At 41.3% G+C, this 21966-nt stretch overlaps 1 long non-coding RNA gene across 1 annotated transcript; it reads left to right on the forward strand.

The window, feature by feature from the left end:
• Positions 1 to 1349: 1349 nt before the first annotated feature.
• LOC116820670 (uncharacterized) lies at positions 1350 to 19369 on the forward strand. The gene is made up of 6 exons (XR_012654854.1): positions 1350 to 2612; positions 2646 to 2929; positions 3952 to 3994; positions 4964 to 5076; positions 11989 to 12108; positions 18662 to 19369. It is a non-coding gene; the product is annotated as an uncharacterized LOC116820670 (long non-coding RNA).
• Positions 19370 to 21966: the final 2597 nt, after the last annotated feature.

Genomic DNA, 21966 nt, shown 5'->3' on the forward strand with positions numbered 1-21966 from the left:
GAATTAGCTTAATTTGTTCTGGAAACTCATCCCAGTACTATTAACTCTACCCACCGAACACATGTTGTATGTTCTATTCCTGGTCCAGTGCTGGCTTCACATTGCTGTGCAAAATGATAGAAATTCTCCCTTTGAGCCCAGTGCAGGAGTCAGCTACCTTGTGGCTGGGAAGCAGTGCTGACTCCAGTGAATGCTGCTCACAACACATTGGTGCTAGCCTTCTGGAAGAGGTCAGCAAGGAGCCATAGCCCCACCCTGTCTTCACAGTGCAGGAGAACTGGTCAGGAACAAGGGAGAGCCCAGGCTGCACCTGTTAATGGAAGGTGTTTGCTACTGTGGCATACATGGAAAGTGCACAAAAGGCAATGTTAAGGTTGCACATTCTACCTTCTTTTTCACATTTCCTGACTCTTGAGTGCAACCTTAGTTAATAGGTCTGAGTCTAACTTACATGATAGAAATATTTGGTCAAATGCTGACCTCATTTATTGTGCACTAAGGGGAAGAAATTTATTGTGCCTCATTTATTCAGCGCTAAGGGGAAAAAATGCCCAGGGCAAGCTAGGTTGCAGCAACAATCTGTGCATTGTAAACTGTCTACATCCACTTGCTTTAACTACTCCCAATAGTATGATTATATACAAATATTGTTTCCATATATTAACCACAGCCTTCTTATCCAATATGCACTGGAGTTGATATTTAAAATGCAGGATTCTCAAATGGAATAACATCTTCAGCAATAATTGCCCAAATGTATACAGTTATTGCTTGTATGGATGTACACACCAGTTAAAATTAATGGTGTGAGGAGAAATTATTTCTAATCCACCGAGAATAGAAATAAAGAAAATTAAAATTCTGCCTTTCCACCCAGATAAAAAGACTCTCATATAAAACAACTCATCATTTGTCAGAGAGACACTAATAAAGTGCTAATATTTATCATCACTGATACTGTACACATCAACAGTATGCTGTGTATGTGCAAAAGAGTATAAATACTGTATACATTACTATGTCAATATGGTTTTTGAAAGCAATATTGATTTAAATAGATATCACTGAGAGATAATTACCATTCCAACATTTTAAGTTACCTTAGGGTTCCAGTTCTGTCCCTACTAAAAATGAGGGATACTTCAGTGGACAGAGAGCCTTAATACTGTGGTTACCATTAACTGCTCATCAGATCATACACTCTTGTAGGCACTAGGAGGCAAATCCTGTTTCCACACATATAGAGGACCTCACAGGTAGTGGAACCTATGTGGTTCTGTTGGACAAAAGAGATTTGGGGTGTTCCTACAGAAGGCACATGACACTAAATTCAGCTCAGAGGATGCTTCTTGCACATGGGAATTCTGGGGCTTGGGCAGGGGTGGGGCCAGGGGAGCCACTATTATGTGGATCCTACAGTCTCTGCCTCCCCACACTGAGGCCAAGGAGCCCAATGTAGCCCATAGGTTCAAATAGGTTCCATGGAGCTCTCCTCTTGCTTCCAGATGACTCGATGGCAGAATTCTTCTCCCACTTAATTCTAGTGCTCAGCTCAGGAGATATTTGTGTCCTGTGTGCACCATTTAGACATACAAATCCTGGTGTTTGAAATTCCCTCCCGCTCTGTATCACACAGAGGAGTGCTGATAAGAAACTGCTTTTCATTTCCTGGCTCCACTTACCTAATGCAGGACAGAGTTGCAAAAAGTTAATAGTGATGGCGAGTGTCAGTGTCTATCTATCCCATTGGCTACTGTTATATCCTCCAACCAAAACTGAACAAGCATAAACTAGTAGAACCAGATAACAAAACATCCTCCAGTGGCTGTTTTGTGTGGAGCAAGGCAGGAGCCGAACTCATTCCCTCAATAAGTGGTTTAGGCACCTAAGCTGCATGAGTCCAGGTGAAAAGTTTCCATTAGTGGATCACTAAAGTGACACAGGCATATGCTTATAGTCTGGATTTAGGCACCTATCTCAGAAAGAGAAGTGAGGTTTAGCACTTACCCCTGTTGTCAGCATCTCCCATTGGCTAGCTTAGGCAGGGAGCTGCCTAGCTTTTGTGGATCCCGTTCTAAGGCACCTGTCTCTTCCCAGTCATTGTATAGGGAGATTATGTGCCTAACTCAGGCTTTGTGGATTGCAGGATTATTCGAGAGATTTTCTAGGTGCTTAAAAGGTAGGTGCCATGATGCTGAGCCTTGCGGCACCTAAGTGCCTTTGTGGCTCCTGTGCCTAAATACCTTGGGAAGCCTGGAAACCTCAGAAACCGCATATCCACTATACACCTTCTTGTGGGGAGGATCTTACCCCTATCATGTGACTGGCCAGATCATTGAGCTGGTGAATAGAGACTAATAGAGTCCTGGCTTCACCTACTTACCAACCATCACTATTTGTAGGGTCTTGTGTTCCTAAGGGAAAAGGGAGGGAGGGAGCAGCCTCTGAGTAAAACCAATTCTGCCTGATTATATGCATGCTTGGCAAAGGGTAGGACAGCTCCTTCTTTCTTTTACCGCTGTGCACCCAAGTAATGGCTCTGCAGAATGTGACCCAATAGGAGAAGCCAAACATTCACAAGCAGCTCAAAAGCAACAAACAAGGGTGCCCCTGTGCTGCAGTAACACTGAGGAAATATCAACAAGGGCACAGATTGAACTTCTCAGAAGAGGTAACTATTATCAGTGAGGGTGAGGAAAAAGAATTTTAAAAATCCTCCAACATATTCCTGAAACAAACCTGAAAGGAAGATGATGCATTAAAAATAAAACAAAATCATTCATAAAACAATTTATGACATATGGTATCTAGAGTTATTTTAATCTATTACAGTTATTGCACACTAACTTTTATAATACCTTATTTTCTTTCTTCCGTGGTGTATTGGAGAGGAAGTTGAGATGTAGACCAGATGATCATGCTATGGCCTGTAAGTTCTGTTTCAAATATCGTCTTTGTTTATTGCTTTAGAGAAAGAAAACTGGCTGGACAACAAATGTTACACCTGAAGTTTTAAATTAAAAAAAAATATGATCTGTTGCCTTTATGATCACAGCATTTAGTGAAACTAAAAGCATTGGATCTGACAGATTTGTACAGGATAAGAGTTTGGGACTTAAATGCTTTGAGTGTCTTCATACTGTGCTCACAATACAAGTTATATATTTTGTTTGAATTCTAAAATATAGCCCCTTTGGATTCAATGCTTAATGAAAACAGAGTATTGCACTCTGAAAGGTGACCTATTGAAAGCAAAGTGCTAATAAGTAGCAGATTGTTCAACATGACCTAAACCCCTCTTTTATTGAAAAGTGGGATCTACAAAGGTACTTTGTAACATGTTTCATAAGGACTTAATTTTGCTCATCAATAACAGGACCATTAAATCTGCTTAGAGCCTGGATTACAAGAAAACGGGGATAGCTGTATTCTTTTTTACCTTTTTCTGAAAGGAAGAAATGCACATCTGTCATTTCCTCCTAAGATATTTAAAAAAGAAACAGGAGAAACTTGCTAAATCTCTTTACCGGGATGGGGGAGAAGGACTTCTCCTGATATCATTTAACACATACACAGCTATAAAAAAATGGGATGGTGAGCAATGGAACGGTCTTTCATTTTCATTAATCGTAGATGACTGCATAACTCACAAAAGGCCTAATCAATTACATTCCTACCATAGCAGAGTTGGTGTTGACAGAGCTACTACATATATAATGTTTTCGTTACACTTATCATTATCCATCTAGCTATAAAAGTGATCAGATTTTTTAAGGTACCATGCAATGGTTAGGCAGCTAGTTGCTGTGACTGCAGTTTTCCAGGCTGATCACAGTTGTCTCCCTGTTAACTTGTGCTCCCCCAGCTGTTTGTCATAGTCATCTGTTGTCTCTAGTGTTAAAATTAGATTGTAAACTCGTCTGGCCATAACTTTGTTATTTGTTTGTACAGTGCCTGGAACAATGGTACTGGGGCCTATAGGTGCTACTGCAGAGTAAATAATATTAATACATGTAATGCATGTACTAATCTGGGATTAGATGAGATGTACAATTTGGGGTAGCATTCCCTTTATGAAATTTAATAAAGTCTATTGCACTGCAAATGCAGCCATGAGCAGGTTTCCCATTTAGTCTGTTTACACTGCTAATCCTTCTCTTCAAAGTCAGGAGGTGGGGAAGTGGGGCTCAGGTAAATACAATCATACTTACAGCAGTGACTCCAGACACAATCTTTCCCCAAATCCTCTTGACTGGAGCACTAGTTTTGGCTCCAGTCCCCACAGCAATGAGAGCTTACCTTCTCAGCCAGGTGGGGCTGGGAAAGGTCACCCGAGACCTTTGAATGAATCAAAAGCCATAGATTCTTCCCCAAGGAGAGGCGAGTAATAGACAGCAGGGAAGCAGCACTGGTGTTTGAGAGAGTCAGATGGAGAGATCCGTGAGGCACAGAGGGCTCATCCAAGGCTCTTAATTATTCTCTGCAAGCTTCTGTCCTTGCTGCTGACGGAAGTGCAAGACACTCCAGACCATTGTATATTGCCAGTGAGGTTCCACTGGGGGAATGCCAAGTGAGAGGCCAAAAGAGGAGAGTGTCTCATCTGCATAGGAGGATGATGGCTTTTTGCTTAAGGTACTGAACTGTGATGCAGAAGATCTGCATTGTAGTGACCTTACAACAAGGACGCCACACAGAGACATGGAATGAATGATTGATGAGCGAGTAATCATGCGGTGATCTGTGTTCGGTACCCCTCCCCTCAACTCCTTCTAAAATACTAATCAGGTAAAAATTAGTAACCACATAAGCATTGGGCATGCTTTTGAGACGTGACTTCTTTGAGGATAATGGTCATAAGAATCAAGGAAATTAAATTACTGTGTTTGGGATTCCTTAACTGATGCCTGAAGAAGCAATGCTGCTAGACAGAGTAGCTAAAACTCTTCTCCCTGGGCTCGAGTAGGGCTGTGAACCAGGGGATCTCAAGGCAACCAAGGCCTTGCCTTGAGCAAATCCAAAACAAACCAAAGGGCTGAGAAGAACAGACCAGGAGAGGAGAAGCCATCTATAAAATTGGTAACTACCTTCTCTGTTTGCCAAGCAAGAACTGCATGAGGCTAGCGCAGGGCCTGTTTGTATAGGTTTGTGAAAGAGAGACTCGTTAAAAGGAACATATAGCTTTTAATGTATAGCTCTTAATGTCTAAGATAGGAGTTATGTGCTTAATATAACTCTTTACTGCTTGTGTAATTCCTTCTCAATAAACTGTTATGTACTGAAGATAATTACTGTGGACCTTTTTCACTGGTATGACAGTAATCTGCTCCACCGGAAGCCAGTAAAGATCCATTTCAGGGGTAGTAGCACCTCCTTTTGTCAACACAATGCAGCCTGCATCCGTTTGCAGTGGCACTTGGGTGAAGAAACAGAGTGGTCTGATTGAATGGTGGACAAAGGCTTAAAGAAGTTGCTTTCTACCTTTACTAATCCCTGACCCTGTCCACTTCCCAGCTAGAAATTTCCTAATAAATGGTGATACTTCCCACATTGCTGTCATAAACAGATAGCTAAGGGTTAATGTTTCTTTTACCTGTAAAGGGTTAACAAAGGGAACCAAACACCTGACCAGAGGACCAATCAGGAAACCGGATTTTTTCAAAGCTCAGGGAGGGAATTTTTGGGTGTGTGTCTTTTGTCTGTGTCTCTGCTCTGTGCTCTCTCGGCTCTGAGAGTGATCTTTCTATCTCCAGGTTTCTAATCTTCAATTTCCAAGTTGTGAGTACAAAGGTAGAAAAACAATAGGCTTATATTGTTTTTTTTGTATTTACATGTGTGTAGTTGCTGGAATGTTTTAATTGTATCTCTTTTTGAATAAGGCTGTTTATTCATATTTTTCTTTTAAGCAATTGACCCTGTATATTGTTATCTTGATACAGAGAGCATTTTTATGTCTTTTCTTTCTTTTTATATAAAGCTTTTCTTTTTAAAACCTGTTGGATTTTCTTTTCTAAGTGAGGCTCTAGGGGATAGAAATCCCTGTGCCAGGATTACGGTCTCTCTCAGGGAAAGACTGGGAGGGGGAAAAAGAAGGAGGGGGGAAGGTAAATTGCCCTCTCTGTTTTGTAATTCAAGGAGTTTAAGTACAGTAATCTTCCAGGATAACCCACGGAGGGGAAGCCTGGGGAGGAAGTAAAGAGAAGACAAGGGGAGGGGGGTTATTTCCCTTTGTGGTAAGACTCAGGGCTTCTGAGTCTTGGGGTCCCCCAGAGAAGGTTTTGGGAGACCAGAGGGAGCCAAGCCCTGGAATCCTTGGCTGGTGGCAGCGATATCAGATCTAAGCTGGTAATTAAGCTTGGAGGTTTCATGCAGGCACCCAGATTTTGGACGCTAAGGTTCAGAATTGGGACTTATGCTTATAACAATTGCGGCATCCTAGATGGCTATCTAATAGGCCTTTCCCTAGGCTGAAACTGCCAATCATTAATTAATGAGACATCACAAAACACTCTAATGTAAGCAAGTATTATTATGCCCATTATATATGTGGGTAAACCAGCGCATACAGTGATTAGGTGACTTGCCGAGGATCACACAGTGAGTCTATGTCAGAGCTAGGAGCAGAAGTCAGTTCTCTTGAATGGCAGTGCCCTGCACTAACTTCTAGAGCACACTCCATAAGTGTTTGAATCTTTAATAAACTCTTCTGGGTATCTCTATCCTTCAACACTCACTGTTTTAAAGTATTCATGGGTTATTTGTTTATGACTCTTAAACAAATCTATTAAACACTCGGCATTATTTTTAGTTAAATTTTGTTGTTTCCCTCCAACCCCCTTTCTCTTTAATAATTGATTTTGGTTTGGATACATAAATATGTCCTGAGTGTATTTGTCATTTCCTAATGTTTACAGTGGGAATTATTTTTCCTTTTAAACAGCATGTTTTGTTCTCTATACAGAGAATGCCTGTCTGATAGATGCGCATTTCAAAAACATTCCCAGATAATATAGTTGGCAATTTCATGAGTGTGCTTGGTGGAATTGCACTTAATGCTTCTTGGAGAAACTCATGTTTTAGTTTCTCACTCATCACATGGTCACAGAGAACAAAAGCATCCCTTATATAAAAGTTCTACAGTATTCTATAGGAGTGAATGCAAATCATATCGCATATGCCCACCCTTCTTGGCTGTTATTGAGCCTCTGTATTAGAGGCAGTATAAGGAAATGGGAAGAAAGATACAGCAGGTACCTCTCCTAGCTGTCAGGATAAGTAGCATGGCAGAGTTCCAGGAAACCACCTGCTCTCCCAGATAAAAGGCTTATGGCACATGAGTTAGAGGGGGAACTGGGGTTTGAAATGAGAAGGAATAACTGACTATTAAAATGAAGGATGGATGAAAACCTGAACTCCATGTCAGGTTGGCCTGAAGTGGATTACTTCTTGTCTTGGTGCAGTAGGGTGTGGGTGTATATGGGGTTGTGTGTGTGTATGTGCATGCACTCGTGTGTGTGTGTTAAGTCAGCAACCAGCCCATACTTGAATGTTGAGGCTGCTGCCAAGAAGCCAAACAAACACATTATCAATAATTCCTGAGTATTTTTAATATTTCTATTAACTTTAAGGCACAAATCAGCCTTGTTGCATATGTCTACACAGCCCACAGCAGCGAACCTCTGATCCTGGTTCAACAAGACTCAGGCTCACAAGACTCATATTATTGTACAAATAATATCTGTGTAGACGTTGTGGCTCAAGCTCTGAAACCTAGGGACGGGGGTGGGCTTCAGACCCCAAATGGCAACTTAAAAGTGCTGTCTACACAGCTGTTTTTAGCATGGTGGCATAAGTCTGTGAGCCCAAGCCTATCAACTCCGGCTGGGAGTTTCACTGCCATAGGCTGCGTAGATGTACCTTGTTCTGCTCTCCCTAACAACAGCGTAGACCTGGAGTAACGCCACTGAAATGAATGGAGTTACATGGTTGTATAACTGCTGAAAGTGAAAGCAGAATCAGGCCCTACATTTCTCATCCCTCTCCTAAATTAGAGTTTTTCATTCATTTTACTTTCATCACTCCAAACTACAATACATTATAAGTAGGCTTGAAAGGATTTGATTTTTATTGTAATTGTCACTTTCGCGATACACATACAAACCAATCAAACAATAGGTAAAATAAGAAAAATGCTGCCTGAGAACTTGGTAAAGTCAAAATCCAGTGATTTAAAATTCTGAATTAGGCTTGTCACAAATGGATTTACAAATGAGTAGTAAAACCAGGTATGTTTTATTGATTTAAGGATATTTACTTTGTGTATTTTGATGTGATGTTCACAATTTATATTTTAAAAGTGATAACGCTTTAACTTTTAAAATCTCAGTGTATACCCTCATTAAATAATTGTCTGTTCCCCCATAATTCCCTGGAATTCTGAAAATTGAAATCAATAAAAATAAAAAAAAGCTTAAAAATCATTGCTATTATCCTTTGAAATGATAAAAAGATAAAAATAAAAAATCTGCCAAGCCTAGGGATTCCTTTCCATTGATACAACAGAGAACCACTTGAGCCCTCTCCCCTCTCCCAGTAACCTGGGAAATTTATACACCACCCCTGGATATCTTTGAGAGACAATACTTCCTCACTTGCAAGTATAGAGTCCGAGCGTAGAAAAGAAACTTTTAATAAAAGGAAGGAAGTTATTTGGTGCTAATTTGGGAAAACACTGCAAATAGGGTTCATAAACATAACCATGAGTAAAAAACCCACCAGCAAGTAGGTTGGGCAGTGTCCTTTTCCCCTCAAGTTCTTAAGTCCAGCAACCCACAAGTCCCTTTCATGTGTCCAACCCTTCTCTGCACCTCACTCACAGTTGCTGTCCTTCGTCAGTGCATACCTAAAGTTCAGAGGTGCATCTGCAGAGTTCACCTCCACCCTGGGTGGGGTAAAGAGGTACCTTACTTGCTCCGCTGCTCAGATACTCAGTCCCCACACCTCTCTGCCAGCCATCTCGCTGGCCACTTCTGCCAGCCGCCAGCTCACTGTTCTCGTCATGCCTCACCACCCGCTGCACTGCTAGCTGGCTGCTCACCACTCTTGCCATGCCTCTCCACAAGCCGCCCTGCTGGCTGCTCATCACGCCTTTCCACCGCACCAGCTGACTGTCAGCTGCCTCTCTGCTGTGACCTCTGCGTATCAGTTTCTTAGTAATTTTCACCTCTTTGCAGGCTAGGCAGAAACACTGCCCCATCTCAAGAGATTTCAGCTCTGATGTGGCATTTAACATAAAGAGGCTCCTAGTGAAGCCTATTTATCTCTGTTCTTTGAACAGTGAGAAGGAACAGATTAAACCAGTCTAGGGAGGTGATGAGAGTGTGCAGCCTCCTAGCTGGGGATACCTGTCCCCGCCCCTCTTACTTTCACAGGGCTCTGACATTTGAGCCCCTGGCTTAAGTAGGTTCTTTCAGCTGAAGGTGCCCCCTCATTTCAGACAGGTTAAGCACAGTCCTGCTTTCTTGTATTCCTACAATAATTACAACATTGGTAACCATATTTCACTACCCCTGCATTCAGTACTAAGGTGATTTGTACCCAACACCAGCCAAATCTGATCACTTTGACACCGGTGTATTTGCTGAGTATGTAAGCAGAGCAGAAGCAAACTGTCTTTACATAAACACACCCAAGTCATTCCCCCTCCCAACTAGCTGTCAGAGAAGCATTCATTCAGACCCTGCTTACATTTTATTTACCTTATTGTTTAAAGTTTTGGAAAAATGGATAATCATGCAAAATAAAGCAGAAAATCATATCTATCCACTCCTTGAGGTCAGAGGGTGTTTTTCAACTGAATTCCATTAGAGGAGGATCAGGACTTTGAAGTGTGGTAATATAGCAAGTAGAACAGCATCAAAATTTTTTGCACAAACCATTTTTTTGCCAAAAAGAAAAAATGTAGATTCAGGTTGAGAGAATGACTTTGCAAATTCATGTCAGATTCTCTGAATAGTTTTGGTCAGTAACAAAACATCTGGAAAAAGCAAAATGTTTTGTTCCATCATTTTTTAAATAAAATGTACGGGTATTTTGATTCTAAATGACTTCTCATTGCAAAATAGATTCCAATTTTATAGTAAATGTTTTTAAACTCCCTCTAAAATGAAGGAAAGGGGGATTTTTTCAACTTTTTGACTTTGCTCAAAAATTTGAAATAATTTTGTTCTGAATTGACCCAAAATGTTTTTTTTAACTTTTCAGTTTGACTAGAAAACAGAAAATCAGTTATTTGCACAGCTCAAATACTGAGTAACAAGAATGTTACTGTTATGACAGAATTCCCTAGATAGTATTGTTACCCACAGTCTTACAAGTTCATAGCGTGCAAGCAATGTTCTGTCTTTGAAGAGATACTAAATTGTTAGTTTTATTACAGATTTTTTTCGGGGGAGGAGCATTGAGGCAAGCACAAAGCAAGTTTGATCTCTGCCCTAATCTCTCTAACTAGTTTCAATTGTTGGGGAAGTTATTCCCTGGAAACTGAGCACTGGTATTTGGCTGAAAGCCTTGAAGAGGAATGTCTGCATGCTGTTTGTAAATACCTCTGTTCAAGGACTGGAGCTTTTTCTTACATAGGCACCTATTACCTCCCACCCCTTGTCCCAATTTTTCATACTTGCTATCTGGTCTCCCTAAGTATATCCAGACAGTACATCACAAATTTATCCTCCAATGGGAAGTCTGCCTGCAAGCCACCCACATCTGCTATTGCTTGGCAGGGGGTGACATATTCAAGAGCATACAAAAATGTATTTATTGTCAGAAAAAGAAAATACTAGAGAGATGACCCAAGGCCTTTGGCTCAGGGTTCAGTCACCTATACAACAGCTTCTCTTTAAAAATCGTAGACCTCTCTGGTGTTGCTGCAGTATTCTTACCTAGCTACCATTCCCACCCTCCTCCTCATTGACATTTGCCTTGCTCCTTGACTATTTAACTCAGCTTTCTCTCTTTGACCATATCTAACCCTTTTCTTTTCACAATCCTCTATACATCCATGTACTACAGTCAGCTTTCCTAGCAGTAAGCCAGACAAGGGTAGCACATATAGTTTTACTAGATTACGTGTAATTAGATGAAGTGCGAGAATTGCTAAAGGTTCCCAGTTTCTTCATTCTCTTACCTCAACTCACCCTAGCGGGAAGTTTCTCCTGCTCAAGGTCTTTCTTACCCACTTCCTCCATGAGGTTTCTGCTGCTTCATCCCTTATATCCTCTTCCTATTTAAAACAAAAATAAAACTTACTATAGTATAATCATACTCAGCTTCATCACTGTGATGGGAAAAAAGGCACCATGAACAGGGAACTCCTCTTCCAACTAAACTCCCTGCATGTCCTTGGAATAGACTTTGGAGCTGAAGCTCACTCATAATTGGTGCAGTTCACTGCAAAATATAGGCAACAACAACTACACCGAAGCCTGGAAAAAGTAGCCCTGATTCTCCTCAGTTCCACCAGTGGCCCATCAGTGTAACTCTGTTTGCTTCAGTGGAGTTACTCCTGATTTATACTGGGGCCATCAATGTCTGGGTTTTGGCAATTTTTCTGTATCATAGCAACTGACTGCTTTTGAAAACTGTGTGATATTTGGTTCTGGGTCTTTATTTCTAGTTTAGTCAATGAATGCAAGGAAGCAAAATCCTGTGGAAAAGAGGAGCCTGCTTACTCTCTGCTTGCTTTCAGAGAGAGCTGTCACAGAGTTCAGGTGGGGTGACAGCATTGTGGTGTAAAGTCACGCTGCCTTTTCATGTTAGGGCAACTGGCCCGTGTCCTTGTCTTCCCCAATGTGTTTGTCTATGTGTGTGTCAATAAGTTACTTGACCCACACTTATGCTCCTGAGTTTAACCACCCGAGAAAATTTGGAAGCAAGAAAGCAGTCTATCCTGGTGAAATATTTTAAGTCTCTCTCTCTCTCTCTATCTTTCAGAAAGTCGAGTACAGTGTTTGTTCATGGCAGCAACAGTGGACAGTGAAAGAAAAACATGAAAGGGATACAAATTATGTTAACACATGAGTCATCAGTAAAAGCAACCTCCACATATTAAAAGTACTTCCCTCTATGTGCACCTATACTTCCTTCCAAGTTTTATAGGCCCGTGTCATAAACAGATAGTTACGGGTTAATGTCTCTTTTACCTGTAAAGGGTTAACAAACAGGGAACCAAACACCTGACCAAGACGTGTCATAAACAGATAGTTAAGGGTTAATGTCTCTTTTACCTGTAAAGGGTTAACAAACAGGGAACCGAACACTTGACCGAGAGGGACAATCAGCGAACAGATATTTTAAATCTCGGATGCGAGGGAGCCTTTTTGAGTTTTGGGTTTCCCATCTAGAGTTATACCTCGTCTTTTGTTTCAGGAAACACCATCTAAGACTGCTCACATTGTGATCAGAGTTGCAACTCGTCCATATCTGTTACTTAGTCTCCTATATCCAGGACTATCATAATTCTTTGCAATTGTGGTGTGTAGGCGGTCAGAGAATGCACACATCTGAGTTTCCATTTAGGGTTCTGAACGCCGACAGGACGTCAGGTGTTTCCCCTTCTCGTATCTCGGCCTGGTTTCGAAAAGTTTATAATCATGTCATTCTCCTTAGCATTTCAGCCCTCCAACCTTGCTAAGGGTCACTGAGCTGGGCCTCAGTTACATTACTGGTCTTCAGAGATGCATGTATACCAGGCAGGCCCTTTCAAATTTTCTACAGCAAGCGCCGGTGTAGGGCTGTCAACTCACTGCTTGTAGGTGGAAATTTCTTGTGATGTTGGAACAACTTATTTGGCGAAGGTGTGTTTAGGTTGGTGGAGATGCTGCCGAGCCTAGTTCGCTAACTCCAGTTTATGCTTTCTCTGTCTGTTTCACTCTCTCTTCACTTTGCTTTTTTGTTTTTCGTTCGTTGTTGTTGTTTCATTTCCAGCCCGTGGTACGGCTTGCGTCGTTTGGCTCTTGTTCTTCTTTCATGGGCTGCCTCTTGGCTGCTTGTTTCTCTTTGTAGGACTACCAGTTTGATGTTTTCTTCCCTTCTTTCAGTCGACCTCTTGTTCTTTTTCCATTGTCGCCTGTGTGTTGCTTCTTGTTTTTTTCTTGCATAGTCAGTTTGCCCTGGAAGTCGATAGGTCCTGTCTTATCTTGTGTGTGAGTGGTCGCCTCTGTCGTTTATTGTACTGAACTGTGTTCCTTCTGGCTTGCGCTTGCTTGGGATGTACCTAGCTAAATAGTGTCTTTTTTTTTAACTATCTTCTATTAGTCTTCACGTGTAAATGTAAACAAAAAAAACTTGCTATGAAATATGTCTTACTGTCTCGGTGTTCCACAGTGGGTTCTATTGTTTAACAGAAAGACCTTGATTAAACCTAATGTTCTATTGGACCTGTAGAGCAATCTCTTTGGCACAGCCGGAAAGAAAATGCGGACGAAAGAAATAAAATCTTCTCTGGCAGTTTATAAAAAAACAAACCCTTCTCTGCTGCTTTAATAAGCTGCTAGCAGGAAAGAGAAAAAAATTTTCATAATCTTTACTGCGCTTTGGATCTGCTTACTTATCCACCCGTTGTCACAATTCAATGGTTATAATTTCCAAAATTTGAACCTTAGTGGTCCAAATAATGAGGTACCAGCATAACCTCAAAAGCTAAATTACCCAGCCTTAGAATTGCTGTAGTGCTGCACCAATCAGGACTTATGGGTAGAGCCCCGGAAAAATCTGGTCTTCCCCAAACCTTCTCTTGGAGACCCTAAAACCAGATTCTCCCTGTAGTCTCACAATCAAAGGGGAATAAACCATTCCCTTCCCCTCTTTCCTTTCTTACCCAACATATCCCTGGTGAGTGCAGGACTTCCTTCCCTGGAGCCATATACAGAATAACCAAAAGATCATAATTAATTAATTGAAAAAAGAAGGAAAACTTTATAAATAAGAAGAAAAACATAAAAATGGCTTGTAGATCAAAATAAATATTCTACGGGTCTTTAGCTTATAAAAAATGGGATAAACAGCCCGTATCCAGAGAACAAACAATTTAAAATATTTCCAGCAACATCACACTTGACAGAAAGAAAACAAATCACATAAAAGACAATATTGTTTCTACCTTTGTATTACAAATGGAAACAGAAGATTAGAGAGCCTGTAGAGACGTGTGGTCACCCTCAGAGCCTAGAAAGCACAAAGAAAAAACCCAAAACTACAAACAAAGGCTTCCCTCCACCGAGATTTGAAAGTATCTTGTCTCCTGATTGGTCCCCTGGTCAGGTGTTTGGTTCCCTGTTTGTTAACCCTTTACAGGTAAAAGAGACATTAACCCTTAACTATCTGTTTATAACAGCCCATTATGTGTTTATGAACATACATGTATGTATTTTGTATAGGCAGGGCCGGTGCAACCATTTAGGTGGACTAGGCGGTTGCCTAGGGTGCCGAGATTTGGGGGCACCAAAAAGCGCCCCCCAATTTTTTTTAAATGGTTGAGCAGCCCTGCTGCTAGGACAGAGAGGGAGTCTGAGCTGCCGGCAGGAACTGGCAGCCCAGGGTGTCCCCTGGATCAGGGTGCCGCCGCGGCAGCTGGCAGCCCAGGGTGTCCCCTGGGTCAGGCGCCGTCGGAGGGGGCTGCAAGCAGCTCCTGTGGAGCTGCCGCAGTGGTGCCTGCGGGCAGTCCGCTGATCCATGGCTCGGATGGACCGCCCGCAGGCACACCGGACCCTCCGCAGGCACCACTGTGGCAGCTCCACCAGAGCCGTGGGACCAGCACTCGGGGTGGCAAAATTGCATCCGCCTAGGGCGCTCAAAACCCTAGCACCGGTCCTGTGTATAGGGTTTTGCACACTGAGTTTTCACTTAATGCCTACAGATAAGTTTTGAAGATACTTTATCAACAATGGATTCCACACCCCTGCAACCACTGCTGCTCTTATCAGATACAATCTGCGCTATGTTCTGATCCCCTTTTCCCAACTTGCATATGCTGAGTATATATGCCCTGCTGATACAGCTAATAACAGCGATTGTCCTGAATAATATCTGATCTCTACCTGGTAAAACTGTGAAGATGCATCAATATGTGCTGCAATCTCTTTGGAGCACTAAGAAGAGGCTTTTCCATGATTATTTCTTGGGATTTGTGGATGGTCATAGGTGTACTGATGGAATCGCTCCATTTCACATACCTCTTGTTCAACTTAACCTGCATCCAGACTTTTTCTTTGTGAATGAAACATGGTGGCAGTGTCTGTGCAGTTTGAAGTGCAACTGCTGGCAAAATAAGCCATGGAACTCAGTCTGAAGTCCTCTGGAGAGCTGGATTTTGCAAATGCTAACCTAACACAGTGATAGACTTGGTGGAAGAAGAAGTTCAAGCTGTACACAGATCTGGCTGTGCAGAAGGACAACAGAGCCTACCCCTGCTTGGCCCATATTTAAAAGCACTATATAGACTGGCACACAAAATAAAAAGCAACATATGAGCTGTAAAAATGATTAATCGAATTAGAGTTGCAAAATCAAGTTTACTGACAAAGAGTGCAATTAATATTTATAAGGCTATATATCTTAGGGATATGCTAACCAACATGGTTTTCAAACTCTGCCTCCTCTTCTCACACACAGAAATCAAGGAAATCTCTTCAAAAAAGGGAGAGGGTAACCAAAAACTCCAAAAGCCTTTAGAATGACACATTGGTCATTACATCTTCGTTTTCAAAAAAGGAGTCATTTGAGAGAGAATTCTTCAGATTCCAGAGGGACAAGAAACTATCAGATGTGACTATCAGGAATGTAACGAAAATACCAGAGCCTTTGCAGACATATATTTTGGGATTCAGAGGCAGCAAGAAAAAGAACTCAGTAAGTAAAGTTTATCACAGATTAGAAGAACTTCACTGGCGGAAGGAACTGTGGAGCAAGAGAGCAATATAAAGTGGAACAAAAGCTGATGAATCACTGTCATTTGAATTGGTAAAAAAAAAGCAATAGAAGATCCCTCAATGTCAGTATTAGATATGAAACATGTTCTTTGCTATATTAAATTGCATTTTATTGAAACAGCCAAGATAAAGTTTAAGTCGCAACTTCTCTTAGTGTTTACATTTATTCTGTATTACGTATAGCCACAGCATCAGATGACTGAGTGTCTCAAAAACATTACCTAGTTTAAAAATACTTAGTACTATTTAGTCATAAGAGAAATTTTCAAAGGTTTAGGAATTGAGAAAATATCTTGTTTTTAATCTAGTCAAAAATTAAAGAAAACAACATAACTAAGGTTTCAAAGGACCATAGTCATGCTACATATGGAGTATTCCATCTTGTGGGGCCTGATTCAAAGTCTGTGATGGCATGACTGCAATCATTTTCAGTGGGCCTACAGTTATGTCACCTCATTCCCATCACCTCCTCCTTCCACATGCACAAATTCATTTCTGCACTCATAACTTCATCCTAGCCCTCACTAATTTGTCTCATTCTGAATACATTTATTTTTCTACCTATTACCATTGCTGCTTATTAGTATTTTTCTATGGCTGTTACATTTTTTAAAGCCATGAAGTGATGCATTGTCTGTGCAGAGGGCCCCTCCACCACCCTGATACTCATTACAATATCCACTTACCCAGCACAGTGCTATCTATACCTCCTTATTTATTTGCATGTAATATAATTACACTTAGATGCCATCAATTTTATCTGTGTTGCCTGCTAGTTAAATCAGCTTCTGTGCATTTGTTCAATGATACATTCACCACAAATTGATATGTAAAGCCTATATATTTATTCATCTCGTTGAGTATTCCTGTACGGGATTCCTGTGTTCATTATTGGCAGAAATTATTCATTCTAACTAATTCATCAGAACAGAAGAAAGAACATACAATACCAAAATAATCTAAATTATACAAAATGTGCCAGGAAAATGTATACATATATATGTGTGCATATAATGCTGGCTCTGATTAAAAAAACCCCAAACCTAAAAAAATGTTTATGTATGATGACTAGATGCTGATTTATGGAACCCTTTTGCTTGTGTAACAGCATGATCTGAAATATCCATGTGGAGGGTGCAGAACACTAAGGAAAATGAATTAAATAAACAAACAAACAAATAAATGTTATTCTGCACAGTCAGAAGGTTTTGTAGAGGGAGCCATGGAGCAACAAGCTAAGGGGAAATTTGCGGGTATGCACCTATTATTGTCCCTGGTACATACTTCATTATTTAAAGAATGAGAAGTGGGGGGGGGAGGTGTAAACTGAATTTTAAATAAAAAAGACAGATCCCATTCTATTCTGAAATTACGTTTAGCAAATAGAGAAAAGACCCTGTGTGGATTTTAGAAGATAATCTTCACTTTGAAAGCTGTCTAGGAATGTGGAGAAGCAGCAGTTAGTAGTTAAAAGGAAGTCAGGATTTAAGTTCCTGATGTTGCTATAGACTTGACTGACCTTACAAAAGTAATTTACAGTTCCTGAGCTAAATTGTGGCACTAAATCACTGTACCGTATTGGGTGATGGGACAACTTCCCTCTGGTGAGTTTGGCCTGCAAAGCAAAACAGTGCAAAGTGGATTAGCAATAAGTCTTGTGTCCTTCATGCTCCCTTTGGGGTGATGTACACTTCTGGGATACATGGAAGAGCATTCCCTGTGTCAGAGACCTTCCAAGTAACAAGGAAGACCCATGATCCTGATTTGACAACAAAGACACATGGACTCCCACAAATTGCAAGTGTGGTAAAGGACAACGCCTCTTCCTCTAGTCAAGGACCTAATCAGTCATGACCATTCTACACGTGTCTCTCAAACAGCCTTTCTTCCCCATTGCCCACACAAATCCTCAGTTTTCTGATGCCCTGCAATGGACGAACAGAGAGGGGCAGAAACTTGAGTGCCAATGGTGGAAACCAAAGCCTGATTTAGACAGGATGGAACATAATGAATTCCTCAAAACCTATGCTGACACTGTATTACAGGCCAAGAGAACCTTTTTAAAATGTGGACACCAGAACTAAATGCAGTGTTCTAGTATCAGTCTCAATAATGCTGTGCACAGAGGTAAAATCACCTCCTAGTCATCACACCTGTTCATTGCTCCCTGGTTTTTACATCCAAAGATTGAATTAGCCCATTTTGCCACAACATCGCCCTGGGAGCTCTTGCTGAATTGCTTGTTCATTATGATCCCCAAAAGCCTTTTCAGGGTCTCTGCTTTCCGGGATACAGCCCCTCGGAGGGCTTCCCAGAGGATTTAGGGGGCCTGGGGCAAAGCAATTTCGGGAGCCCCTTCCATAAAAAAAGTTGCAATACTATAGAATACTATATTCTCGTGGGGGCCCCTGTGGGGCCCGGGGACTGGGACAAATTGCCCCACTTGCCCCCCCCCGGGCAGCCCTGGCCTCTCCCCCCACCCCTGCTGTAGGTATTGCCTGTGTTCTTTGGTCCTACTTGTATAACTTTGTATTTGGCTGTATTAAACACATTTTGTTTGAATGGGCCAAGCTTACCAAACTACCTTTAAAACTACCCTGTCATCGTTATTTACTATTCCATCAATCTTTGTATCATCCGCAAATTCTATCAGCAGTGTATTTTATATTTTATTCCAGATCATCAATGAAAATGTTGACTACTGTCAGGGAGAGTGCTGAACCCGTCTGTGAACACCCCCATTCAGTGATGAGTCCCCATTCACAACGACTCTGAAATCTGTCAGTTAGGCAGTTCTTAATTCATTTAATGTGTGCTTTATTGATACAGTAGAGTGTTAATTTCTAATCAGAATGCTTTACAGTACTCATCAAATACCTTAAAATAGTCTAAGTATGTTACATCTGCACTGTTACCTTTATCAACCAAACTTGTAATCTCTTCAAAGAATGAAATCAGGTTTGTATGAGAACATATAAAACTATGTTGAATGTCTCTTAATTCTTTATCAACTGAATCCTGTATCAATTTTTGCATTATTTCACCTGGAATTCGGGTCAGGCTAACCAACTTATAGTTACCCAGGTCATCTCACTTGCTCTTTTTAAATATTGGCACAAAACTATCACTTTTCTATTCTTCTGGAATTTTCCAAGTATTCAAAAATGTATTAAATATTAATATCAGTGGACAAGAGATCTCCTCAGCCAGCTCTTTTAGGACTCTTGGATTGAAGTTATCCAGGCCTGCTGAGTTGAAAATGTTTATCTCTAGGAGATGTCACTCTACTCACATCTTCCTTAGTTACTAATGAACTATAAAGTACTTCAGCATCCTCATGTGATATGCTATTTTATACCACGCTCATCACTGCAGCATCTGAGCACTTCCAGGAGTGCATTAAGTAACATGACTACACATCTGTCACATGTTGTTTGTTCTCTCATCCTCTCCCAGAAGGAGAAGTGTGTGCAGTGAGGAGTCTTGTTTTAGTAGGTTGTAGGGTTTCTGTTTGTTAGTTTAATAGAAATATACCTGCCTGTTGCTATATGTTTATGGAAGAGAGGATTAAAAAAATGGGCCTTACATTTGGAGAGAAAAAATGATGAGTTCATTCCACAGTCTTGGATCATCCCCAGAGAAATTTCTGTCTCCCACACAGATAAGCTTTACTTTTATTTTTGAGTTCCATTGTGCCAGTGAAGCATAGTTGTCAACCATGGTCTTCCCCTCAGAGCTTTAGGTGGTCTTTTAGATATCCTGGGCTAAGGCCATGGAAAATTCTGAAAATTAGGACTGAGACCTTAAACTTGATTCAAAATTCTGTGGAAACTCAGTGTAGAGAACTGAGGTAGACAGTGTTGCTGTGGAGACACGTTGCAGCCTTCTGAACTATGGAGTTTCCTAAATCCTAACAGTCTCATACTCTAACTATATTAGTAGATTCATTATTTTGGTTTTCTTTTCCATCTTGGCTCTTGTGCATCTAGCCTTTGTAATGGCCAGGCAATCCTAGGGCTCCAATGAATTGCCCTTTAAGCAGCTAAACTGATCATTAGGGAAATTCAGACTCCACAAAATGAAGAAAATGCCAGTCTCTGAAGAGAAGGTATTGAAGAGTCCTTTGGTGATACCTGTCTGAAGCCAAAGCATGTCATGGATGAGAGTCTGAAGAAGATAAATGAGCTCTCTTGAGAAGATTAGGATGGCAAGATCTGGTCAGTGGCAAGATCATGCAGCTTGTGCTCCAGAGGTCTCATCCTGTTCTTTAAAGCCAGTAGCAAAAATCTCACTTTAATGAGAGTAGACTGGAACTCCAGACAAGCTATCCCCACAAACCCCCGGCACACCCTGGTCCTCAGCCAGGTAAAGCTGCTGTCAAGCAACAGAAAGGAAGGACCACTTAAAGCATCTCTTTCCACCAGGTTCTGCTAGATGTACATGTCATCGAATAGTAAAATTTCCAATGCAATCTGATCCCTCTGCCACACATGCACCTTCTTCAGGGAAATGAAAAGTATATTGGGTTAGTTCCAGGTTTGGGGTTCCTCTGAAATTTCAAGCATACCCACTTTGAGGTTCTCTTCTATAATTAAGGTCTTTTTGTCAAAATTCTTCTTGAGGTAGAATTTTTTTCTCTCAGGACAGATCAGCAAGGCCAATCTCCCACAGGGATCTGGCTAGTGCAGAGGAGGGAAAACTGGTTGAAGAAGTCCCAGTGGACTGACAGGGAGATGAAAGACTAGAAACCACAGCTGAGCCAAGAGCCACAACTCAGCCATGAGCCTTGGCGCTTGGGAGCTAGGCATCCCAGCTCCACAGCATAGATTTTGGAAGCCCTGGCTTGAGCTGGGTTCTTGGGGTTTTCAGGTTCCCTGCCATGGAACTGAGAACTTGGCAGCCCGGGCTCCCTGATTCCACCTGATGGGGGTGCCCCAGAGCCACAGACCCTGAAAGCCTTGGGCAGTCTGCATGGTGAGCCTGCTTTGAAGCCACAGATCCTGGAAGTCCCAGTCCCCAGCAGTCCACCACATGAGCTGACAAGAAATCCTGCTCATCATGTGTTCAACAAAACTGATAGTTTTGTCGAAACTGATATTTTTTATTTCGTCAAATCAGCGTATCCAATGAAAAACTGCTTTTTGGTGGGGAAGGAGAGCAGAATTCCTGACTGGCTCTGCTTCAGAAGATTTAGTTTGCATACAAAGCCATTGGAAGTATTCTAACATTAATGCAATTCCTCTGCTTAGAATGGCTCTGTTTGTCTATTCAATGAATGTTTATGGTTCTCTGTTTATAGCAGATGGGATTAAATGTACGAGTGCCTCATGTCATTTGATTTCCAGCTCAATGGTGCAGACCCAAGAGTTTTGGATAAGCAGCACTTTGGGGCAATTGCTTATCTTAAGTAAATTTAAACACTTAAGTTCTGAGGATTTACTCATCACTAGCAGGAATCTCTTGTGTCAGGTTCTAAGGTGCTGAAGAACAGTGCAAGATTTTGTATGGTTTTCAAACAACACCTTGGGGCAGGGACCATCTTTTTCCTATGTCTTTGTACAGCACCAAGGACAATGAGGGCCTGGTCTCCTAGGCACTGTGGCAATACAGATAATAAATAATAATATTATTAAATAATGAATAGATTGTGAGCAGCTCTTACTGGGCAAATTCCCACAGCTTGTGCAAATTTGCTACTTTGCTTCAAACACAGTCACCACATGTGGATGCTCAAGCATCATAAGAGTGTGAAGAGATGTCTGTGCTTGAATAATACCATCACAATGGTTGTGCAGACTGATACGAGGTGATGTAGGTAAGACACTTAGAATGCAGGCCAGCAATCAGCACTGATGCCACAGGAGTCTGCAATGGCCAGGATCAGTTCTGGAGTGGTGTAGTGAATCCTAGGTATGCTTCTGCAGTTGGCTAGTTAGAAAAAAAACAGTCTTGTTTTACGCACTAAATGTGAACTTCAAGGGCA

The sequence above is a fragment of the Chelonoidis abingdonii genome, chromosome 1, assembly GCF_003597395.2.
Source record: "Chelonoidis abingdonii isolate Lonesome George chromosome 1, CheloAbing_2.0, whole genome shotgun sequence".
Taxonomy (NCBI): Eukaryota; Metazoa; Chordata; order Testudines; family Testudinidae; genus Chelonoidis; species Chelonoidis abingdonii.